Raw genomic sequence first — 6,600 nt, forward strand, 5'->3', positions numbered from 1 at the left:
CGGTATAATATATGGACGTCATGTCTGCTCCCAAAAAGTGAAGCCAAAACACCTCGATTGCCCTCTGGTGTCTGGCTGATGGTTTCTGTCATTTTAGGTAGTTCTTATCACACTGACGTATGTTCAAGTGCTCATCTTTCTGATGAGTTTGTTTATAATTAGTTAAAGTTAAGCACAAGGCACACCAATCAAACATTCTCCAACAGACAGGGACAAACACCAACAGGCAGTTGTCTGAGGATGTTGGCAGTTGTTGGAGAAAGAATGTTTGATGGCATAGAGAGCCAAAGTGAACGTCACTTCCTGCTTCAGCACTGTACCAGAGATTTTCATCCGCCATTTATTTTCCCATAGACATTTCCTAAAATGCTTATAAAAACAGTTTTACTTGTTCAAACCAAACGGTTCAGATATATTTAGAAACAGGGGAGACCATAACATTTAACTCGGACCAAAACGTTTTAAAAAAGCGTATTTAAAGACAATATTTTTTCTCTGTTTTTTTTACGTTTTGGTTGGAGTGAAATGTTCTATGGTCTATGGTTCTATGGTCTCTCCTGTGTTGGTTGGAGAATGTTTGAATTGGTGCCTTTAGGACACATATGTCAAACTCAAGGGCCGGGGGCCAAATCCGGCCCGGCATCTCATTTTATGTGGCCTGTGAGAGCTAGCAAAGAACACAAATCACGCAATACAATTCTAATTCAATTAGTTCTAATAGTTGGAGGCTACTTCTGCTTTCAGAGTTAATTATTACGTTATTATAAAAACCAGTACTGATCGAATCAGTGGCAATTATGTAATATGATAACAAGTACGCTAGATACATTTATATCATGTTACATTTACAACCGACCCTTTGCGGGCAACCATAAGGCTGATGTGACCCGGGATGAAATTGAGTGTGACACCCCTGCTTTAGCAGGAAATAAACTCCGGGTGCAGCTCTTTTCTGCAGAGGCCATCTTTTCTGTACCTTGCAGCCGCCTCTCTCTGCTTTTAATGAGGAAAAACACTATATGGACACACAGCTTAAAACAGCATAGATGTAGGATACATGCAAGATGGAGGACTGTTTCCATGGCTACCGCTGGTGTGCTCTCCTGCCTTGTACCCTTACTGAACTTAATATTGTATTATTTTTTTACAGAATGTCACCTATGCCAACTGTCCTCCAGCTTCCAGATCCCAGCCAGACTCCACCTACCAGAGCCTCAATCCTGACACCATGGATCAGGACCAAACATACGCTACTCTCGAGTAAGGCCAGTTTTAATCTTTTCAGACCAAAAGTGAATAATCAGTGTGAATGAATTGCATGGCGATTAAGAACAAACAAACAAACAAACAAACAAACAAACAAACAAACAAACATTTATCTCTATGGAACTATTCACACCAAATCAAAATTTGCTGAGCGGATTTGTATTTTTTCCCCTTTTTGCCGTGCGATTTATTCACACGTATTATTCTCTTTTGTTCTAAAAAGACCTTGAGCCTGATATAGGGTGGGCTGGTAGACTTGAGTCTGCTATAGACCTGGGCGGTAGGTAGCCCAGAGGTTTGAGCAGTGGACTATCTGAAGGGTGCCGGGGAGGGAGATTAATAAAGTAGTATTCTATTCTGGATAGAAAAAAAGTCCATTAGCCTATTTCACATCCCACCCAAATCAGCCATTTTGTGTCTAAAACGCAGGAAGTAAAACAGAGGTGCAAAGAAGGTCCTGTTTGCTGTTCCTCCGCTGCAGGGACAGCTGGTCCAGTCCCGGGGCTCTAATCAATGTCTTGCTTTCACCTGCTTTACTTCCTGCCTTTTTGACACACAATGGCTGATTTGGGTAAGATGTGAAATAGACGTATATAGGTTCAAGGTTCAAAGGTTCAAAAAACTTTAATGTCCCCGAGGGGCAATTCGCTTTGCAGACAGTAGACACGACCGCACACTCCACAAATCTGCAGGAAGACCGACTTTCAAAGATACATAATTTATTGGCAACAGATGTCAGAACATCATGTTTCACAGATGTGCTTCATCAGGTTCATTCATAAAATGAGGGTGATCTCACACACCTTTGTAGCGGCTGTGTGATAGAACGGCCCGCCCCTAAACGCATAGTTCAATCAATCAATTAGCTCTGGTAGAGAATCTAACAAAAAGAGAAAACATTTTGAAAAACATGTAGAAAAAATAGTACCAAGATTTGCCAATATAGGCTATATTAAAAACATAAATGTGACAAATTATATCTTCGAAACATAGCTACATCTTATATATATATGTGTGTGTGTGTGTGTGTGTGTGTGTGTGTGTGTGTGTGTGTGTGTGTGTGTGTGTGTGTGTGTGTGTGTGTGTGAAAAAGAAAAACAATATGTTTTTCCCCTGCTCTCTCCAAAATTTCAATACAACAATACTGGTGTTGACAGTAATAGAAGATGCCAAATCATTCAAAACAATAAGCATTTTGCTTTTAGGAGCATCGTGCCAGCATGCGGCGCTGTTCCAAAACGTGTCAACGTGTGTCGTTGCCTGGGAAACGCACATCCCATAATACAACTGTTCGCATCGCATCCCATAATAGTATGATGAGACTTGGGATGCCACTGCGAACATAGATGCGAACAGTTTAGCGACGGTCCCCCACCCTCGGCCCCCACCCTCTATATAGTGTTACTCTGCTCTGTGTGTACACAGTATGTGACTATAGGGAGAGTCACTCTGCTCTGTGTGTACAGTATGTGACTATAGGGAGTGTCACTCTGCTCTGTGTGTACAGTATGTGACTATAGGGAGTGTCACTCTGCTCTGTGTGTACAGTATGTGACTATAGGGAGTGTCACTCTGCTCTGTGTGTACAGTATGTGACTATAGGGAGAGTCACTCTGCTCTGTGTGTACAGTATGTGACTATAGGGAGTGTCACTCTGCTCTGTGTGTACAGTATGTGACTATAGGGAGTGTCACTCTGCTCTGTGTGTACAGTATGTGACTATAGGGAGTGTCACTCTGCTCTGTGTGTACAGTATGTGACTATAGGGAGTGTGACTGGGTCCATGTCTAGGGGAGTGAAGGAATGACCACTTTACAACACACCTGTTCTGGGCTCTGTGATGAAAAGAGTCTATTTTTTACCATGAAACTCATCACTCCTATTTAATTTGTAATAAAGGACAAAGTAAAGAAAGAGAACAAAAAGACTCTCCTCGAGGTACAACACCCTCAAACTGTGATCAGCTGTGCTGCTTTTGTGTTGGAGAAGCAGAAGCACACGTGTGACAGAAATGTGATTTATTTTGAATTCTTGAGGAGTGAAAATCTGGACAGAGGAAAGTGTATTAGTGATGCATCTGCATGACTCAAAAACACATCATTGAGGTGGCAAAGCCTTCACTCCCTCAAGCTTTGACTTTTTATTATAAAATATATGTACATATTATTCTCTCTGTGTAAATGTTTCTACTTGATATTTGATATTATTGATATTTGTGCAGAGTACCTGTTTCTAAATACCCCCTTGCCACAAAAGTACATGTCGTGGCAGTTGCAGTAATAATGGTTGTTGTTTGTTTGCACTGAGTCCAACAAGATGATAAATGAAAGCTGAATCCACAGATTCCAACAGTATCAGTCTGATCAGTCCACGAGCAAAACTCACTGAACTAGCATCTGAAGAACAACACTTACTCTCACGACAGGAGGTGGTAATAGATTACTTTGAACATGTGTATTTTATATTTGATGCTTCTTGACTTGCAGTACTTGCCTTTTACATTTACTCTCGTAATTTATCTTACTATGTTTATTAGTAAGAGTATTATATCAGAAATGGGGGATGAAGGTGATCATTTGGTGATGATGGTCATGATGTTGGTGATGATGACAACATGTAGATGTTTATAACCATGATGGTGGTGATAATGTAAATGCTTTTGTGAAATTGCTTCTTATTTTATTTACTTATTTTAAATATAAGATTTAAAATCTCATTGTTGAAGTAGGGGCAGGATAAGATAAGCATTGTGCTTCTTCTCGAACATAACTATTGTCTTTCATATATTTTTTATTATTCAAATGTGTTGTTTGTTTATGATTGATCTTTTACTGTTTTGTGTTTTATTGTTCGAGATAAATAAAGAAATTAAATGTTTATTGATGCTATGCACTGAACACCAAAGTAAATTCCTTGTAGCCTGTGTGTAAACTTACTTGGCAATAAAGACAATTCTGATTCTGATTTTACAGATGTTTATCATCGAGACGATGGCTGGAACTGGAAGAGTATATATATATATTTTTTATAACAATCTTTTAGAATAAGTATCCTTTTAAATATTTTATAGAGGACTTGTTGTGATTCATGTGTGTGCAGAAAACAAGGAACCAACTGCCTTTTTTCTTTTCTGTTCTTATGACCAGAGAAACATTGGTTCTAATGTTCACCAAATTGATTGATTAATTGATTGATTTTATTTATGGATATAGCAGAACCAAATCCAAGGGACAGACATGTAAAAGTGTGAACACTTATTTCCAACATGGCCTGTTCTTATAAATCAGGACAGACGGACAACCCGGATCCATAATGCCTCCGACCTGGCTATTGCCGGCGGAGGCATAACAAAAGATATAAACCACACAAGTCCATGGTAAAATAGAGGTATGAAAACAATACATAACCTACTTTCCTGTGCATATCATTAGACTGGCTAATGAAGCCGGGGGGGCGTGGCTGCAGAGATTCAGGAAGAGAGACACTTTATGTCGGCAGCATCGCAAAACATGTTGCATGTCCAGAATCTGGAGGAGGAGGAGGAGGAGGAGGAGGAGGAGGAGGAGGGTTAGAGGAGGTGAAGAAGCTGTTGATGAAGACGTGGTGTGTGGAGAGCAGACACACAGGTGCTGCTGTTCATGCTGCATAACCCCCCGCTGTGCACAGGAGGCTCAGCACCACCAAGCACCTTGAGCTGCTGCAGTGCCCTTGTTCACTCATAAGAGACGCCACATATTCATTTTCCCCTCACAAGTTTCCCTCCAACTTTTAATATCTCCTGCCACCACAGGGACACTCAGAGGCCCACAGGTTTGATCACTTTCTAAAGTGTAGAATATCTACAGCTACCCAGGGACCTGCACACCCCGGGTCTCGCTCCCTATCACCGAGATGTTTCTGTGTTCCTTTACCAGAACAGATGGTGAGATACAAGGAGGAGAGGGTTTGTAGTTCAGCAGTTTCTCTGTGCTAGACTGATGACCTTCTACATTAGTGACACTGGGGACTTTGAGGGAAACAAACTGTGGAGCTGCAGAGGGAAAAGCCTGGGAGGAGAGAGGGAGGGAGATAGACCTGAAAATAAATCGCTTTTGGCATCATCAAATTATGTGTAGGGAACTATTTGGTGGCATATTTCTGTTTACTTCATTTCTCAGGCTACAATAATCTTTGAAACTGTTGGGAGATGTTGATATTTGGTGTCAGTAATGCAGTGGTCCACATGCCCTTCAAATCTAATAACTTCCCTCCGGCTTACATTATGAGCTTGCTGGTGAAGTAGTTATATTGCATGTTACACAACCAATCAATTTGCCTGATATCAATTCTGCTACATTTCTTGTCAGCTGGTGTGTGTGTGTGTGTGTGTGTGTGTGTGTGTAGCCAGCAGTGATGGGAGTGGAAAATATAAAGCCAAAACTCGTCCAATCAGTTTTATTGATTTTTTATTTATGCTTTTTCCACTTTGAAAGAGCCCAATTTTTGTATAACGTAGAGCAGTTTGATGCGTAATGTAAATTGATAAGGATTTATGGCAGCCTGAGAGAGGGGAGTAAACTCTAATTAAAAAGTGGGTAAATTACATTTGGTGGGTTTACCGTCACTACATTCGTGATTGCTTTACTGCAGAGTGTGGTGCAGTGCTATGGTTTAGTTGTGGGGCTGTTTACTTCCATGAATGCTGTGCTGTGGTTAACTGGATGCGAGCCCATGGCTGCAGGTGCATGTGTGCATCTAGTGCCCTCTAGTGGCCAAACTCCGACACAACCATTAAATAATTCACGTTTTTATTATGTGATATTTAAACACATTACAATGTCAGTATGCAAATACCCTCATTTGTTAAATTGAACTCTTGAGAATGCACAATTAGGCCTATTGAACATGTCCGTGTTGATCTTATTCATAACCAGCCAGGATCATAAATTAAAAGATGGTGGCATGTCTCTTGCACCTGAAACACCAGAGAAGCCGGTTTCTTAACAAATAAATATGACACTAGCTTACAACTGTAAAATAAAGGTGTGTGTGTGTGTGTGTGTATATTATACTAGGGATCTCTAGAGCCCTGCAGCTCGCCCGTTGCACGGCCTTGCCCGCAGCTCGGCTGCTGTGTGGCCAATGAGACCAGCATCACTGATGATGTCACAGTGGGATTTATGACATCACTGATGATGTCACAGTGGGATTTATGACATCACTGGGATTTATGACATCACCGGGATTTATGACATCACTGGGATTTATGACATCACCGATGACATCACTGGGATTTATGACATCACTGATGATGTCACAGTGGGATTTATGACATCACAGTGGGACAGAGAAACA

This window comes from Poromitra crassiceps (genome assembly GCF_964638095.1).
Source record: "Poromitra crassiceps genome assembly, chromosome: 11".
Classification (NCBI taxonomy): domain Eukaryota; kingdom Metazoa; phylum Chordata; class Actinopteri; order Beryciformes; family Melamphaidae; genus Poromitra; species Poromitra crassiceps.